General features: G+C 34.8%; 1 protein-coding gene across 1 annotated transcript in view; it reads right to left on the bottom strand.

Annotated features, from left to right (window-relative positions):
• LOC134707862 (ecdysone receptor-like) overlaps window positions 1–18,521 on the bottom strand; it is a 121,652-nt gene that overhangs the window by 86,521 nt on the left and 16,610 nt on the right. The window lies entirely within an intron of this gene.

Raw genomic sequence — 18,521 nt, 5'->3', positions numbered from 1 at the left:
GAATTTGTCAGTCTTAGTGACCTACTTTTGATTGGAATTTGTTAGTCTTAGTGACCTACTTTTGATTGGAATTTGTCAGTCTTAGTGACCTACTTTTGATTGGAATTTGTTAGTCTTAGTGACCTACTTTTGACTGTAAATTGTTAGTCTTAGAGACCTACTTTTGATTGGAAATTGTCAGTCTTAGTGATCTACTTTTGATTGGAATTTGTTAGTCTTAGTGACCTACTTTTGATTGGAAATTGTCAGTCTGAGGGACCAACTTTTGATTGGAAATTGTCAGTCTTAGGGACCAACTTTTGATTGGAAATTGTCAGTCTTAGTGATCTACTTTTGATTGGAATTTGTTAGTCTTAGTGACCTACTTTTGATTGGAAATTGTCAGTCTTTGGGACCTACTTTTGATTGGAAATTGTCAGTCTTAGGGACCAACTTTTGGTTGGAAATTGTCAGTCTTGGGGACCTACTTTTGATAGGAAATTGTCAGTCTGAGGGACCAACTTTTGATTGGAAATTGTCAGTCTTAGCGACCTACTTTTGATTGGAAATAGTTAATCTTAGTGACCTACTTTTGATTGGAAATTGTTAGTCTTTGTCACCTACTTTTGAATAGAAATTGTCAGTCTTAAGAGACCTACTTTTGATTGGAAATTGTCAGTCTTAGGGACCTACTTTTGATTGGAAATTGTCAGTCTTGGGGACCTACTTTTGATTGGAAATTGTCAGTCTTAGTGATCTACTTTTGATTGGAATTTGTTAGTCTTAGTGATCTACTTTTGATTGGAATTTGTCAGTCTTAGTGACCTACTTTTGATTGGAATTTGTTAGTCTTAGTGACCTACTTTTGACTGTAAATTGTTAGTCTTAGAGACCTACTTTTGATTGGAAATTGTCAGTCTTAGTGATCTACTTTTGATTGGAATTTGTTAGTCTTAGTGACCTACTTTTGATTGGAAATTGTCAGTCTGAGGGACCAACTTTTGATTGGAAATTGTCAGTCTTAGGGACCAACTTTTGATTGGAAATTGTCAGTCTTAGTGATCTACTTTTGATTGGAATTTGTTAGTCTTAGTGACCTACTTTTGATTGGAAATTGTCAGTCTTTGGGACCTACTTTTGATTGGAAATTGTCAGTCTTAGTGATCTACTTTTGATTGGAATTTGTTAGTCTTAGTGACCTACTTTTGATTGGAAATTGTCAGTCTGAGGGACCAACTTTTGATTGGAAATTGTCAGTCTTAGGGACCAACTTTTGATTGGAAATTGTCAGTCTTAGTGATCTACTTTTGATTGGAATTTGTTAGTCTTAGTGACCTACTTTTGATTGGAAATTGTCAGTCTTTGGGACCTACTTTTGATTGGAAATTGTCAGTCTTAGGGACCAACTTTTGGTTGGAAATTGTCAGTCTTGGGGACCTACTTTTGATAGGAAATTGTCAGTCTGAGGGACCAACTTTTGATTGGAAATTGTCAGTCTTAGCGACCTACTTTTGATTGGAAATAGTTAATCTTAGTGACCTACTTTTGATTGGAAATTGTTAGTCTTTGTCACCTACTTTTGAATAGAAATTGTCAGTCTTAAGAGACCTACTTTTGATTGGAAATTGTCAGTCTTAGGGACCTACTTTTGATTGGAAATTGTCAGTCTTGGGGACCTACTTTTGATTGGAAATTGTCAGTCTTAGTGATCTACTTTTGATTGGAATTTGTTAGTCTTAGTGATCTACTTTTGATTGGAATTTGTCAGTCTTAGTGACCTACTTTTGATTGGAATTTGTTAGTCTTAGTGACCTACTTTTGACTGTAAATTGTTAGTCTTAGAGACCTACTTTTGATTGGAAATTGTCAGTCTTAGTGATCTACTTTTGATTGGAATTTGTTAGTCTTAGTGACCTACTTTTGATTGGAAATTGTCAGTCTGAGGGACCAACTTTTGATTGGAAATTGTCAGTCTTAGGGACCAACTTTTGATTGGAAATTGTCAGTCTTAGTGATCTACTTTTGATTGGAATTTGTTAGTCTTAGTGACCTACTTTTGATTGGAAATTGTCAGTCTTTGGGACCTACTTTTGATTGGAAATTGTCAGTCTTAGGGACCAACTTTTGATTGGAAATTGTCAGTCTTGGGGACCTACTTTTGATAGGAAATTGTCAGTCTGAGGGACCAACTTTTGATTGGAAATTGTCAGTCTTAGCGACCTACTTTTGATTGGAAATAGTTAATCTTAGTGACCTACTTTTGATTGGAATTTGTCAGTCTTAGTGACCTACTTTTGATTGGAATTTGTTAGTCTTAGTGACCTACTTTTGATTGGAATTTGTCAGTACTAGTGACCTACTTTTGATTGGAATTTGTTAGTCTTAGTGACCTACTTTTGACTGTAAATTGTTAGTCTTAGAGACCTACTTTTGATTGGAAATTGTCAGTCTTAGTGATCTACTTTTGATTGGAATTTGTTAGTCTTAGTGACCTACTTTTGATTGGAAATTGTCAGTCTGAGGGACCAACTTTTGATTGGAAATTGTCAGTCTTAGGGACCAACTTTTGATTGGAAATTGTCAGTCTTAGTGATCTACTTTTGATTGGAATTTGTTAGTCTTAGTGACCTACTTTTGATTGGAAATTGTCAGTCTTTGGGACCTACTTTTGATTGGAAATTGTCAGTCTTAGGGACCAACTTTTGATTGGAAATTGTCAGTCTTGGGGACCTACTTTTGATAGGAAATTGTCAGTCTGAGGGACCAACTTTTGATTGGAAATTGTCAGTCTTAGCGACCTACTTTTGATTGGAAATAGTTAATCTTAGTGACCTACTTTTGATTGGAAATTGTTAGTCTTTGTCACCTACTTTTGAATAGAAATTGTCAGTCTTAAGAGACCTACTTTTGATTGGAAATTGTCAGTCTTAGGGACCTACTTTTGATTGGAAATTGTCAGTCTTGGGGACCTACTTTTGATTGGAAATTGTCAGTCTTAGTGATCTACTTTTGATTGGAATTTGTTAGTCTTAGTGATCTACTTTTGATTGGAATTTGTCAGTCTAAGTGACCTACTTTTGATTGGAATTTGTTAGTCTTAGTGACCTACTTTTGACTGTAAATTGTTAGTCTTAGAGACCTACTTTTGATTGGAAATTGTCAGTCTTAGTGATCTACTTTTGATTGGAATTTGTTAGTCTTAGTGACCTACTTTTGATTGGAAATTGTCAGTCTGAGGGACCAACTTTTGATTGGAAATTGTCAGTCTTAGGGACCAACTTTTGATTGGAAATTGTCAGTCTTAGTGATCTACTTTTGATTGGAATTTGTTAGTCTTAGTGACCTACTTTTGATTGGAAATTGTCAGTCTTTGGGACCTACTTTTGATTGGAAATTGTCAGTCTTAGGGACCAACTTTTGATTGGAAATTGTCAGTCTTGGGGACCTACTTTTGATAGGAAATTGTCAGTCTGAGGGACCAACTTTTGATTGGAAATTGTCAGTCTTAGCGACCTACTTTTGATTGGAAATAGTTAATCTTAGTGACCTACTTTTGATTGGAATTTGTCAGTCTTAGTGACCTACTTTTGATTGGAATTTGTTAGTCTTAGTGACCTACTTTTGATTGGAATTTGTCAGTCTTAGTGACCTACTTTTGATTGGAATTTGTTAGTCTTAGTGACCTACTTTTGACTGTAAATTGTTAGTCTTAGAGACCTACTTTTGATTGGAAATTGTCAGTCTTAGTGATCTACTTTTGATTGGAATTTGTTAGTCTTAGTGACCTACTTTTGATTGGAAATTGTCAGTCTGAGGGACCAACTTTTGATTGGAAATTGTCAGTCTTAGGGACCAACTTTTGATTGGAAATTGTCAGTCTTAGTGATCTACTTTTGATTGGAATTTGTTAGTCTTAGTGACCTACTTTTGATTGGAAATTGTCAGTCTTTGGGACCTACTTTTGATTGGAAATTGTCAGTCTTAGGGACCAACTTTTGGTTGGAAATTGTCAGTCTTGGGGACCTACTTTTGATAGGAAATTGTCAGTCTGAGGGACCAACTTTTGATTGGAAATTGTCAGTCTTAGCGACCTACTTTTGATTGGAAATAGTTAATCTTAGTGACCTACTTTTGATTGGAAATTGTTAGTCTTTGTCACCTACTTTTGAATAGAAATTGTCAGTCTTAAGAGACCTACTTTTGATTGGAAATTGTCAGTCTTAGGGACCTACTTTTGATTGGAAATTGTCAGTCTTGGGGACCTACTTTTGATTGGAAATTGTCAGTCTTAGTGATCTACTTTTGATTGGAATTTGTTAGTCTTAGTGATCTACTTTTGATTGGAATTTGTCAGTCTTAGTGACCTACTTTTGATTGGAATTTGTTAGTCTTAGTGACCTACTTTTGACTGTAAATTGTTAGTCTTAGAGACCTACTTTTGATTGGAAATTGTCAGTCTTAGTGATCTACTTTTGATTGGAATTTGTTAGTCTTAGTGACCTACTTTTGATTGGAAATTGTCAGTCTGAGGGACCAACTTTTGATTGGAAATTGTCAGTCTTAGGGACCAACTTTTGATTGGAAATTGTCAGTCTTAGTGATCTACTTTTGATTGGAATTTGTTAGTCTTAGTGACCTACTTTTGATTGGAAATTGTCAGTCTTTGGGACCTACTTTTGATTGGAAATTGTCAGTCTTAGGGACCAACTTTTGATTGGAAATTGTCAGTCTTGGGGACCTACTTTTGATAGGAAATTGTCAGTCTGAGGGACCAACTTTTGATTGGAAATTGTCAGTCTTAGCGACCTACTTTTGATTGGAAATAGTTAATCTTAGTGACCTACTTTTGATTGGAATTTGTCAGTCTTAGTGACCTACTTTTGATTGGAATTTGTTAGTCTTAGTGACCTACTTTTGATTGGAATTTGTCAGTACTAGTGACCTACTTTTGATTGGAATTTGTTAGTCTTAGTGACCTACTTTTGACTGTAAATTGTTAGTCTTAGAGACCTACTTTTGATTGGAAATTGTCAGTCTTAGTGATCTACTTTTGATTGGAATTTGTTAGTCTTAGTGACCTACTTTTGATTGGAAATTGTCAGTCTGAGGGACCAACTTTTGATTGGAAATTGTCAGTCTTAGGGACCAACTTTTGATTGGAAATTGTCAGTCTTAGTGATCTACTTTTGATTGGAATTTGTTAGTCTTAGTGACCTACTTTTGATTGGAAATTGTCAGTCTTTGGGACCTACTTTTGATTGGAAATTGTCAGTCTTAGGGACCAACTTTTGATTGGAAATTGTCAGTCTTGGGGACCTACTTTTGATAGGAAATTGTCAGTCTGAGGGACCAACTTTTGATTGGAAATTGTCAGTCTTAGCGACCTACTTTTGATTGGAAATAGTTAATCTTAGTGACCTACTTTTGATTGGAAATTGTTAGTCTTTGTCACCTACTTTTGAATAGAAATTGTCAGTCTTAAGAGACCTACTTTTGATTGGAAATTGTCAGTCTTAGGGACCTACTTTTGATTGGAAATTGTCAGTCTTGGGGACCTACTTTTGATTGGAAATTGTCAGTCTTAGTGATCTACTTTTGATTGGAATTTGTTAGTCTTAGTGATCTACTTTTGATTGGAATTTGTCAGTCTAAGTGACCTACTTTTGATTGGAATTTGTTAGTCTTAGTGACCTACTTTTGACTGTAAATTGTTAGTCTTAGAGACCTACTTTTGATTGGAAATTGTCAGTCTTAGTGATCTACTTTTGATTGGAATTTGTTAGTCTTAGTGACCTACTTTTGATTGGAAATTGTCAGTCTGAGGGACCAACTTTTGATTGGAAATTGTCAGTCTTAGGGACCAACTTTTGATTGGAAATTGTCAGTCTTAGTGATCTACTTTTGATTGGAATTTGTTAGTCTTAGTGACCTACTTTTGATTGGAAATTGTCAGTCTTTGGGACCTACTTTTGATTGGAAATTGTCAGTCTTAGGGACCAACTTTTGATTGGAAATTGTCAGTCTTGGGGACCTACTTTTGATAGGAAATTGTCAGTCTGAGGGACCAACTTTTGATTGGAAATTGTCAGTCTTAGCGACCTACTTTTGATTGGAAATAGTTAATCTTAGTGACCTACTTTTGATTGGAATTTGTCAGTCTTAGTGACCTACTTTTGATTGGAATTTGTTAGTCTTAGTGACCTACTTTTGATTGGAATTTGTCAGTCTTAGTGACCTACTTTTGATTGGAATTTGTTAGTCTTAGTGACCTACTTTTGACTGTAAATTGTTAGTCTTAGAGACCTACTTTTGATTGGAAATTGTCAGTCTTAGTGATCTACTTTTGATTGGAATTTGTTAGTCTTAGTGACCTACTTTTGATTGGAAATTGTCAGTCTGAGGGACCAACTTTTGATTGGAAATTGTCAGTCTTAGGGACCAACTTTTGATTGGAAATTGTCAGTCTTAGTGATCTACTTTTGATTGGAATTTGTTAGTCTTAGTGACCTACTTTTGATTGGAAATTGTCAGTCTTTGGGACCTACTTTTGATTGGAAATTGTCAGTCTTAGGGACCAACTTTTGATTGGAAATTGTCAGTCTTGGGGACCTACTTTTGATAGGAAATTGTCAGTCTGAGGGACCAACTTTTGATTGGAAATTGTCAGTCTTAGCGACCTACTTTTGATTGGAAATAGTTAATCTTAGTGACCTACTTTTGATTGGAAATTGTTAGTCTTTGTCACCTACTTTTGAATAGAAATTGTCAGTCTTAAGAGACCTACTTTTGATTGGAAATTGTCAGTCTTAGGGACCTACTTTTGATTGGAAATTGTCAGTCTTGGGGACCTACTTTTGATTGGAAATTGTCAGTCTTAGTGATCTACTTTTGATTGGAATTTGTTAGTCTTAGTGATCTACTTTTGATTGGAATTTGTCAGTCTAAGTGACCTACTTTTGATTGGAATTTGTTAGTCTTAGTGACCTACTTTTGACTGTAAATTGTTAGTCTTAGAGACCTACTTTTGATTGGAAATTGTCAGTCTTAGTGATCTACTTTTGATTGGAATTTGTTAGTCTTAGTGACCTACTTTTGATTGGAAATTGTCAGTCTGAGGGACCAACTTTTGATTGGAAATTGTCAGTCTTAGGGACCAACTTTTGATTGGAAATTGTCAGTCTTAGTGATCTACTTTTGATTGGAATTTGTTAGTCTTAGTGACCTACTTTTGATTGGAAATTGTCAGTCTTTGGGACCTACTTTTGATTGGAAATTGTCAGTCTTAGGGACCAACTTTTGATTGGAAATTGTCAGTCTTGGGGACCTACTTTTGATAGGAAATTGTCAGTCTGAGGGACCAACTTTTGATTGGAAATTGTCAGTCTTAGCGACCTACTTTTGATTGGAAATAGTTAATCTTAGTGACCTACTTTTGATTGGAATTTGTCAGTCTTAGTGACCTACTTTTGATTGGAATTTGTTAGTCTTAGTGACCTACTTTTGATTGGAATTTGTCAGTCTTAGTGACCTACTTTTGATTGGAATTTGTTAGTCTTAGTGACCTACTTTTGACTGTAAATTGTTAGTCTTAGAGACCTACTTTTGATTGGAAATTGTCAGTCTTAGTGATCTACTTTTGATTGGAATTTGTTAGTCTTAGTGACCTACTTTTGATTGGAAATTGTCAGTCTGAGGGACCAACTTTTGATTGGAAATTGTCAGTCTTAGGGACCAACTTTTGATTGGAAATTGTCAGTCTTAGTGATCTACTTTTGATTGGAATTTGTTAGTCTTAGTGACCTACTTTTGATTGGAAATTGTCAGTCTTTGGGACCTACTTTTGATTGGAAATTGTCAGTCTTAGGGACCAACTTTTGATTGGAAATTGTCAGTCTTGGGGACCTACTTTTGATAGGAAATTGTCAGTCTGAGGGACCAACTTTTGATTGGAAATTGTCAGTCTTAGCGACCTACTTTTGATTGGAAATAGTTAATCTTAGTGACCTACTTTTGATTGGAAATTGTTAGTCTTTGTCACCTACTTTTGAATAGAAATTGTCAGTCTTAAGAGACCTACTTTTGATTGGAAATTGTCAGTCTTAGGGACCTACTTTTGATTGGAAATTGTCAGTCTTGGGGACCTACTTTTGATTGGAAATTGTCAGTCTTAGTGATCTACTTTTGATTGGAATTTGTTAGTCTTAGTGATCTACTTTTGATTGGAATTTGTCAGTCTTAGTGACCTACTTTTGATTGGAATTTGTTAGTCTTAGTGACCTACTTTTGACTGTAAATTGTTAGTCTTAGAGACCTACTTTTGATTGGAAATTGTCAGTCTTAGTGATCTACTTTTGATTGGAATTTGTTAGTCTTAGTGACCTACTTTTGATTGGAAATTGTCAGTCTGAGGGACCAACTTTTGATTGGAAATTGTCAGTCTTAGGGACCAACTTTTGACTGGAAATTGTCAGTCTTAGTGATCTACTTTTGATTGGAATTTGTTAGTCTTAGTGACCTACTTTTGATTGGAAATTGTCAGTCTTTGGGACCTACTTTTGATTGGAAATTGTCAGTCTTAGGGACCAACTTTTGATTGGAAATTGTCAGTCTTGGGGACCTACTTTTGATAGGAAATTGTCAGTCTGAGGGACCAACTTTTGATTGGAAATTGTCAGTCTTAGCGACCTACTTTTGATTGGAAATAGTTAATCTTAGTGACCTACTTTTGATTGGAAATTGTTAGTCTTTGTCACCTACTTTTGAATAGAAATTGTCAGTCTTAAGAGACCTACTTTTGATTAGAAATTGTCAGTCTTAAGAGACCTACTTTTGATTGGAAATTGTCAGTCTGAGGGACCAACTTTTGATTGGAAATTGTCAGTCTTAGGGACCTACTTTTGATTGGAAATTGTCAGTCTTGGGGACCTACTTTTGATTGGAAATTGTCAGTCTTGGGGACCTACTTTTTATTAGAAGTTGGCAGTCTTAGAGACCTACTTTTGATTGGAAATTGTCAGTCTTAGGGACCAACTTTTGATTGGAAATTGTCTGTCTTAGGGACCAACTTTTGATTGGAAATTGTCAGTCTTAGGAACCTACTTTTGATTGGAAATTGTCAGTCTTGGGGACCTACTTTTGATTGGAAATTGTCAGTCTTAGGGACCTACTTTTGATTGGAAATTGTCAGTCTTAGGGACCAACTTTTGATTGGAAATTGTCTGTCTTAGGGACCAACTTTTGATTGGAAATTGTCAGTCTTAGCGACCTACTTTTGATTGGAAATAGTTAATCTTAGTGACCTACTTTTGATTGGAAATTGTTAGTCTTTGTCACCTACTTTTGAATAGAAATTGTCAGTCTTAAGAGACCTACTTTTGATTAGAAATTGTCAGTCTTAGGAAACTACTTTTGATTGGAAATTGTCAGTCTTGGGGACCTACTTTTGATTGGAAATTGTCAGTCTTGTGGACCTACTTTTTATTAGAAGTTGGCAGTCTTAGAGACCTACTTTTGATTGGAAATTGTCAGTCTTAGGGACCTACTTTTGATTGGAAATTGTCAGTTTTAGGGACCTACTTTTGATTGGAAATTGTCAGTCTTGGGGACCTACTTTTAATTGGAAATTGTCAGTCTTGGGGACCTACTTTTTATTAGAAGTTGGCAGTCTTAGAGACCTACTTTTGATTGGAAATTGTCAGTCTTAGGGACCTACTTTTGATTAGAAATTGTCAGTCTTAGGAACCTACTTTTAATTGGAAATTGTCAGTCTTAGGGACCTACTTTTGATTGGAAATTGTCAGTCTTGGGGACCTACTTTTTATTGGAAATTGTCAGTCTTAGTGATCTACTTTTGATTGGAATTTGTTAGTCTTAGTGACCTACTTTTGATTGGAAATTGTCAGTCTGAGGGACCAACTTTTGATTGGAAATTGTCAGTCTTAGGGACCTACTTTTAATTGGAAATTGTCAGTCTTGGGGACCTACTTTTGATTGGAAATTGTCAGTCTTAGGGACCTACTTTTAATTGGAAATTGTCAGTCTTGGGGACCTACTTTTGATTGGAAATGGTCAGTCTTAGGGACCTACTTTTGATTGGAAATTGTCAGTCTTGGGGACCTACTTTTAATTGGAAATTGTCAGTCTTGGGGACCTACTTTTTATTAGAAGTTGGCAGTCTTAGAGACCTACTTTTGATTGGAAATTGTCAGTCTTAGGGACCTACTTTTGATTGGAAATTGTCAGTCTTAGGGACCTACTTTTGATTGGAAATTGTCAGTCTTGGGGACCTACTTTTAATTGGAAATTGTTAGTCTTAGGGACCTACTTTTGATTAGAAATTGTCAGTCTTAGGAACCTACTTTTGATTGGAAATTGTCAGTCTTAGGGACCTACTTTTAATTGGAAATTGTCAGTCTTGGGGACCTACTTTTAATTGGAAATTGTCAGTCTTGGGGACCTACTTTTGATTGGAAATTGTCAGTCTTAGGGACCTACTTTTAATTGGAAATTGTCAGTCTTGGGGACCTACTTTTGATTGGAAATTGTCAGTCTTAGGGACCTACTTTTAATTGGAAATTGTCAGTCTTGGGGACCTACTTTTGATTGGAAATTGTCAGTCTTGGGGACCTACTTTTGATTGGAAATTGTCAGTCTTAGGGACCTACTTTTGATTGGAAATTGTCAGTCTTAGGGACCTACTTTTGATTGGAAATTGTCAGTCTTGGGGACCTACTTTTGATTGGAAATTGTCAGTCTTAGGGACCTACTTTTAATTGGAAATTGTCAGTCTTGGGGACCAACTTTTGATTGGAAATTGTCAGTCTTAGGGACCTACTTTTGATTGGAAATTGTCAGTCTTAGGGACCTACTTTTGATTGGAAATTGTCAGTCTTAGGGACCTACTTTTGATTTGAAACATGTACATGTGTGTATATATATATATATTCACCTACAATGTTTATTGATCACATGATACAGATAAGAATAAAATGCCTTAAATATCAGTATATGTTTAAAGCTTGGGTAAACTCAGACATTTAACGGGAAACTAAGTGGTTGGGTCAAAACTTATGAGAGTGTTCGTACAAAATTGCAAACATTCAGTTAAGGGAACGTTTACGGTGGCACCCCTATTAGGGAATGTATTTGACAAGGGCAAGAGAAATGCCACTCACAATGTCAATGTACTGTCAAAATTTGGTTGATGTTCCTGTAAAGAATTCAAGTTGATCAAAAGAGCTTTTGACTACTGGTATATTTAATGCTAGTATAGCTATGACATTGCGGGAATACTTTGTCCTGGATCCAAAGTGAAGGTACACATAAGTCAATCTTATGTAAGAAAAAATGCAACAGCCTGCACTATCTAATAGTGACATACTCTCTTACACAAAGGTCAGGCTGTTAAATTGTGCTAAATTGTTCAATTATCAATTTTTGAGGAGGCCAATATGTTATATGGACCTATTTAAATTAAATTAACCAAGGACTAAGTCTGTGTGTGAATATAATATAATAGGTCTTTTTTTACATAAATTAAGCCATTAGTTTTCTTGTTGAATTGTTTTATATTGTCATTTCGGGGCCTTTTATAGCTGACTATGTGGTATGGGCTTTGCTCATTGTTAAAGGCTGTACAGTGACCTATAGTTGTTAATTTCTGTGTTATTTTGGTCTCTTGCGGATAGTTGTCTCATTGATAATCATACCACATTTCCTTTTTTATCTATACATGTATATAACATATTGACTCAGTGAGTCCTTAATCTATATACAACACAAAAATTGGTATCAACGAAAATAAATGAATCTGCTGCAGTGAGTATAAGACATTAACCAAGCTTATTAATACCTTTCTCAGTCAGGAAAATAAAATTTAAATGTCAAACAGGACCAAAATTAAAATTAATTTTTTATATGAAGTGAAGAATTATGTGACAAAGATTCAATGTTGTTGTGAACATCTAAAAAAATTCAAAGTGAATCCAAACAGGAATTGACTGCCTGGAAGACTTGAAAATAGCTTACATTGCACATTATAAAAGTCCAGGTCATATTTCAAACCATTGCTAAATATAAATCATATTTCAATCATTATACTAAATACAATCCTCAATATATAAGCTGAGCGTCATGCAAAACAACCCAACAATAATGCTCTGTGGGTATAATAAAATTCAAAGTAAAATCAAAAAGGTTTTGACAGTCTGGTAAATTATTGATCTGAAAATCGCTAACAGCATTCAACTGAACAACATAAAAGTTTTATACCAAATGTCGTATGTCATTACATAATAGATAAGCTGTTTAATGTATATAATGAAAAATGCAATGCTCAGTGAGAAAATATTCAGAGTATAGTCAAACGGGAATTAACTGCCTGGCTAATTATAAATTTACTCATGCTGCAAACCTATATATATTTTATTAATAATAGGTTGCCTTAAACCGGTGTGCGATAAAAATAAACAAAAATTTTCCCTAGACCAACTAGCTATATATTAATATATATACAATTAACTCAAGGTTATAAGGTTTTGTGCAGAAGGTGAGAAATAATTGATCACTAAATTCTATACTCAGTTGGGTAATATACTACAGGAAGGGATTGTACTGTTGTCTGAAAATTGCTTACATAGCACAACTCAACATTAAAAGTTTCTGACCAAATATCAATTCATTTCTTGAGTTATAATCGTTTTATGTAAGGCAAGAAATTCTAGGGACAATATTAATATTAGAAAATGTGGTATGATTGCCCAAAAGACTCTACCAGAGACCAATTGACATAGAAGTAAGGAACTATAGGTCACCGTACGGCCTGAAACAACTCTTGTAGTCAATTCAGATTCGAGTTGAGTGCACTTGCACAGACTAGCTTTGAACTCACAACCTCAGTGTTGACTGGCTAGTGATTACAGTAGTAGAACAACTTGGACCTTTTGGCCACCAAGGTTTTTATATCTATTGTTCACATTTACCAGTAAGCTATTTACTACTGACTCCTGTTCAGGGCTGAAAGTTGGTCATCAATACTGTAACACATGACCTTAAAGATCCTTAATGACAGGGAGCAGAAATTGTGCTTTTCTGTGAAATTTGGTAATCAATTCTGTAATACATGACCTTAAAGATCCTTAACATTAGGGAGCAGAAATTTAGCTTTTCTGTGAAATTTGGTAATCAATTCTGTAACACATGACCTTAAAGATCCTTAATAATAGAAAGCAGAATTTGGGATTTTCTGTGAAAGTTGGTCATCAATTCTGTAACACATGACCAGTGGCAGATCCAGAAATTTTCACAAGTGGGGGCCCACTAACTGACCTAAGAGGGGGCCCACTCCAGTCACACTTCAGTGATTCCCTATATAAGCAACCAATTATTTTCCCAAATAGGGGGGGTCCCCCTGCCCCCCCCTCCCTAAATTCGCCTCTGATGACCTTAAAGATCTTTAATGACAGGGAGCAGAAATTTAGCTTTTCTGTGAAAGTTGGTCATCAATTCTGTAATACATGACCTTAAAGATCCTTAATGACAGGGAGCAGAAATTGGGCTTGTATCCCAGGCTAACAACTTTCAAATTGCTGGGAACTAAAGAATGATTAGTGATCAATGAATGGCTTCTTACCGTCTTTTAGACAATGTTCTAAAAGACAATGTCAGAACTGTAATTACATCAATGTATTACTGCAATGAAATATTGATATTTGAGGTATCTTTTTTTATGTTTTCTGACACCTGATCTTACCTGATAATTAGGTATTAGGTAAACTGTTTATTAACAGGTGTGAGAAAACATCATATAAGAATAAACGTATTTGCACTTTTGATATTTAGCTCAATTATGACCTTAGATCGTATCTGAATAACCTTCTGACGTCAAGCAACAATCACTTTATAATTGTAACGTCAAATTTTTTGAATTGTGATGTCAATTTTTTTTTATTGTAATGTGAAAGTTTACAGGTAAAGCAGGGTTTCCGCTGGCGGTCGCCATTTTCGCAATTTGCGAAAAAATAATAATTTTGGCGATTAAAATTCGTCATTGGCGAAAGAATTTGGCGAAAGAAATATATAAGAATAAGAATAAGAATATTTTAATATATAACGATTTATTTTCAGCCATCTTGTTTATTTACTTCTTTCGGTTTTCTCTAACTTTACCGATCATTCAATACTTTGAATTCACCTTGAACTCGTTAAGATTTTGACAGAAAATCAATAATCAGCTGATTGCATTCATAGCTATCGACATCAAAGGACTAATTAATAAAGGTGTTGATTGTATAATATGACAAATGATAAGGTTAAATGGCTTCTGTCACATGTCACAAAAGGGAATAATTAACTATTTTACGACGCACGTGTTTGAAGCAAAATTTTTAAGGCTTCCTATCCTTCTTTAAAATGATAGTCAGAAAAGAAAATTGTTGTTATGACGAAAATGTTCAAAAGCAAGAAAGGTCTCTGATTTAAAACTTTATCATTCAACTTTCAAATAGATCATTGATTTGAGTTTGTACTTCAAAGTAGTTTCACTTACACACGTGTTTCAAGCGTATAGTTTTACTTATTTACGATGGTCTAGAAAAGGAAACTGTCGTTATGAAGAAATCTATTTAAAATGTTTGCATGAGAGTAACCCTTCAATGTAATGACCACACCTTACAAAAGGGATCAATTCCAAGTGATAAGATGCTTTGTATTGTTGTAAAAACCACTTCTTATTATGGGGGGGGTCTGGAAAAAAGGATTTTTTTAAAAGAAAAATATAATGTGTTACTTGGCGAAAAAAATAATAAAGTGGCGAAAAATATATTGTTTTGGCGAAAGAGGTGGCGAAAAAAAAAATTGACCCAGGGGAAACCCTGGGTAAAGGCAGACAAATTTGCTAACAAGTGTAAATACGTCTATAGATTGATTAATGTATTCCAAATTTTGACATCATTCATTATCCTGATCACCGCGGAGTATTAAAACTAGGTTAATAGGGCACTTAATATATGTCAGGCAACCAGTTCATTAAACAACTAGAGGGTCATCTGGGTCAATATATTTGTTTAGGGGCCAGCTGAAGCACGCCTCCAAGTGCTGGAATTTCTTGTTACATTGAAGACCTGTTGGTGACCTTCTGCTGTTGTTTTTTCTATGGTCAGGTTGTTGTCTATTTGACACATTCCCCATTTCCATCCTCAATTTTATTTGATAAGCCCTCAAAAATTAAGTTTGATTTACAAAAATCAACACAATATTAAATTTCTACAAAAGTGAACATGCTGAAATGTCTCACCTTCTTTTCTTATCATTGATAGCATGTTGATAGTCCTAAATATAAAGCTTTACTACAACTATCACATATACTTAACATGATCCAAGAAAATGAGGTCATGGTCATATAAACCAAACAAGAAATACATGTACACCTCACAATCATTCAATACACTAAATAGAGTTGACCAAATGCTACTAGTTTCTTATAAACAGACAATGACTTAACCATGAAAACCAAACATTGACCAATCTACCATGAAAATAAGGTCAAGGTAAAAAAAAACACCTGCAAAACTGACATGTACATCATAAATTATTTCTATGCATCAAATATAATTGACCTATTGCATATACATGTAGTATTAGAAAAAAATATAAAAACACCAAAACTTAACCTTGTTCACTGATCCATGAAATGAGGTCCAGGTCAAGTGAAAACTGCATGAAAGGAGTGAGGACCTTGCAAGGTACTCACATACCAAATATAGTTATCCTTTTACTCATAATAAGAGGGAAATTAACATTACACATAATCTTAACTTTTTTTCAAGTAGTTACTGAACCATGAAAATGAGGTCAGGACCATGCACATGTGACAGATGGGAAACTTCTTAAATTGAGGCATCTATATATGCAAAGTATGAAGCATCCAGGTCTTCCACCTTCTAAAATATAAAGCTTTTAAGAAGTGAGCTAACGTCGCTGCCGGACCATTATCCCTTAGTCAAGCTTTCTGCAGCAAAAGTCGCAGGGTCGATAAAAATTCAAAAGATTCAAAACCATTTAACAAACTAAAAAGGGCATTACAAAACAATTTAAGGATTCTAGCAAAATTTGTAAATTTGTCTTGATTAAACACTGGTACAGAAAACAATATGCCCTTAGTCTTAATGACAAGATTATGGCACAAATTGGAATGTATCATCTGAAAATTGTTGATAAAAGACAATGACGTAATACGACTCATTGCAAATGTATTAATTACAATCAAGAAAACTAAAAAGTGTATTAATTAACTTTTGTGTTGCAACCACAGTACAAGATTGTTTGCATAAATGTCTTTATGTCAGCTCAAAAGATCAATGTTGTTTTGTGACTAATCTTGCTTATTTCAAAATAAAGCCTATTTAATTTGAATGTACCTATCAAATTACAAATCCCCTTTCTGCACTAATATAATCTATAATTTGTAAGTTAACTATATATACATTGCATTGATCTTTGAAGCAGTTGTCTCAAAGTCAAAATGGCTTCTCCTCTCCTTATATCTAAACATATATGCATAAAATTGAGAATGGAAATGGGGAATGTGCCAATAAGACAACAACCCGACCATTGAGCAGACAACAGCAGAAGGTCTCCAACAGGTCCTCAATGCAACGACAAATTCCTGCACCCAGAGGCGTCCTTCAGCTGGCTCCTAAACAAATATATACTAGTTCTGTGATAATAAATGCCATACTAAACTCCAAATTGTACACAAGAAACTAAAAGTTAAAATAATACAAGACTAACAATGGCCAGAGGCTCCTGACTTGGAACAAGCGCAAAAATGTGGCGGGGTTAAACATGTTTGTGAGATCTCAACCCTCCCCCTATACCTCTAGCCAATGCAGAAAAGTAAAAGCATAACAATACGCACATTAAAATTCAGTTCAAGAGAAGTTTGAGTCTGATGTCAGAAGATTCAGGCTCATAGCCAGGAATTTCCAAAGGGAGGTTCGTTGGACTCACAAACTCGACTTTAACAGTCACAATTGGAACAGAACATTGACTTTAACAGTGCTTATTTGTTTTTAAGGGGGGGTTCATCCGAACCCCCGAACCCCCCTGGCTACGGGTATGAGATTTAACCAAAGGAAATAAACAAAATGACAATAATACATCAATAACAAAAGACTACTAGCAGTTCACTGACATGCCAGCTCCAAACTTTAATTAAACTGATTGAAAAGTTATGTCTTCATCATACAAATATCAGACACAATCTTCCCCATGAGGGTTAAGTATCATACCATCATAACATATATGAAAAGAACATAACCCGTGTCATGCCAACAACTGGTTTTTAAATAAATGTGTTTAGTTCCGATGCAAAGACCCTATAAGTAAATCAATATTAATGCCAAAATATGCAATCTTGAATGACCTGACAACAGTATCGTAACTATATCCTTTCTTAATAAGTCTATTTAAAGGTTTTGTTAGCTTCTAGAAACTAGAAACTCTATGTGAGGTTCCACAATTAATATCGACAAACTGGTGTTCTCCACCTTCTGTTAATTAGGAAATTATTGTGTGCTTTAATTATTGCTTTTTTGAAGAAAGGACAAAAATACAAGATAATTTATTGCGATTTCAGGGAAATCTGCATACAGGTACATGTATATATATCAGTTCATCATGAAAATAAATCATTTGCAATATAAATAAAATGCAACTCTGAGCGCTACCAGATAGGAACTGCAGAGGTTGAACCCTGAACAGTTGTGGCAAATTTGGACGAAATACTCAAGCTTGATTCTGTCTGAGTTTGGATTGTGATCAAATTTTTGACATAGTATAGGTTTCTGACACAAAAATAAATGATCTTACAAATCTATTGCACAATACTGTGCAATTAAAGATTCTACTTGACAAATTAAAAAAAAATATATTTGCAAAAAATTTGAATTGACTCCTTGAAAAAATTGTAGACCCCCTTGGAGCAATAACCCCCACACATAAAACCAAGCCTTTTCTCTAGAGTATGGAACCTTGTAGTTCGATTTCAGAGGGATCCTTAATCTAAAACAAGAGTTATTGTCTGGAAACTATAAAAATACTTGTATTTTGCCCATTTTTGCCCCTAATTCCCATATGAATTGTACAATTACCCCTAAACTCAATCCCAGCCTTCTTTTTGTTATATGGAACCTTGTGGTACATTGATGTAAGAGAGATCCATACACTTTAATACACACAAGTCATTGTCCAGAAACTACAAACATGCTAGTTTTTAGCCCCTTTTTGGTTCTTAATACCAAAACTGTTGGCACCATAACCCCCAAAATGAATCCAAACCTTCTACTTGTGGTATTAATTATTGTGGTACAATTTCAGACAAATTGAAATACTTATACAAAAGTTAATATCCTGAAAGTAAAAAAATGCTTGTTTTGGGCTCCTAATTCCTTTTGTGGTATTGAACCTTCTTATTAACTTTCATCGAGATCCATTCACTTAAACTAAAGTTATTGTCTGGACACCAAATGTGTCTTTCAGACAAT

This window comes from Mytilus trossulus, chromosome 2 (assembly GCF_036588685.1).
Source record: "Mytilus trossulus isolate FHL-02 chromosome 2, PNRI_Mtr1.1.1.hap1, whole genome shotgun sequence".
Lineage (NCBI taxonomy): Eukaryota > Metazoa > Mollusca > Bivalvia > Mytilida > Mytilidae > Mytilus > Mytilus trossulus.
The sequence above is the reverse complement of the archived record's forward strand: the minus strand, read 5'-3'. Positions and strand labels throughout refer to the sequence as shown.